Genomic DNA, 1,371 nt, shown 5'->3' with positions numbered 1-1,371 from the left:
ATTCCTCTTCATGCATCAAATTCCTGACTATTCTTGGAGAGCGTTACATGTCATTGTTTCCCTCAGGCCCTTCTTAAGCTATTATAGTCATAATAATTTTGTCTCATAATTTCTATAGCCTATTTTGACTATACCATAATTTTTAATACTTGATTTTTTAGTAAGATATAACTACAAAATAATACCTATTCCATGACATTGCGCATCAATCTCATTCTAGTCAAATGTTATACTTTTAGAGTGTTTTGTTGCAGTAATGGCTACAATTTATCCAAGCCTCCTTGTATCCATGAACTTGGATAGATCCTCCTATAATGACTCTTGACTATTTGACATAATTTGGCCAAAGAAACAACAATCAAATGTGATACCAAAAAACCTGAAAAGTATTATGCACTGGGGCTTGCCTTCTCTTGCTTCTTGTGAGAACCCTAAGACACTTAAATGGAAAAACTGATGAAAACATGTAGCCCAGGCCATCTCTGTCTCCCAGTTCAGGGCCAATACTAACCAAGAGCCAGCATCAATTGCCAGACGTGAGTGGGGTTGTTCTAGAAGCACTAACCCACAGCCAACCGAACCAGCAGATGCAGCTGAATGTCTGAGCCCAGGAAAGACCAGCAGAACTGGCCAACTGACATTGCCAGCTGGCATTGCTAACTCATAGAATTGCTAGCTAGAAAAATAAATGTTGTCTGAAGTCCTAAGTTTAAGAGTGGCTTATTTTGCAGCAAAATATAACTAATGTAAGGGTTATTTATTAACCGGTTTTTGTTGGGGTATTAGATCTGCTTCAGCTTCTATACTGTGTGAAATTTGAGGATAAGAACTGTGACATCTTTTCTAAAATTTCAGGATTTTAGACAGTGCTAGGTTCACAATTGACGTCTGATAAATTATTTATCAAATTGGTATTTGATAAACAATAATTTTAATATTGTTTTCTTGGTACCATGAGGATTAGATTAACAATCTTTACACATAATATCACCTGAATTTTCTTTTCTTTTCTTTCTTTTCTTCCTTTCTTCCTTCCTTCCTCCCTTCCTCCCTTCCTTTCCCTTCCCTTCCCTTCCCTTCCCTTCCCTTCCCTTCCCTTCCCTTCCCTTCCCTTCCCTTTCTTTCCTTTCTTTTTTTCTTTTATTTTGAGACAGGGTCTCACTCTATTGCCTAGGCTGGAGTGTAGTGGCATGATCTCAGCTCACTGTAATCTCCACCTCCCGAGCTCAAGCGATTCTGCCACCTCAGCCTCCTGAGTAGCTGGGATCACAGGCACACACCACCACACCTGGCTAGTTATTTTTATTTTTATTTGTAGAGATGGGGTTTCACTGTGTTGCCCAGAGTGGTCTCAAACTCCTAAGCCTAAGT

Source organism: Rhinopithecus roxellana, chromosome 2 (genome assembly GCF_007565055.1).
Source record: "Rhinopithecus roxellana isolate Shanxi Qingling chromosome 2, ASM756505v1, whole genome shotgun sequence".
NCBI classification, from domain to species: domain Eukaryota; kingdom Metazoa; phylum Chordata; class Mammalia; order Primates; family Cercopithecidae; genus Rhinopithecus; species Rhinopithecus roxellana.
Note: the sequence above shows the minus strand (reverse complement) of the source record.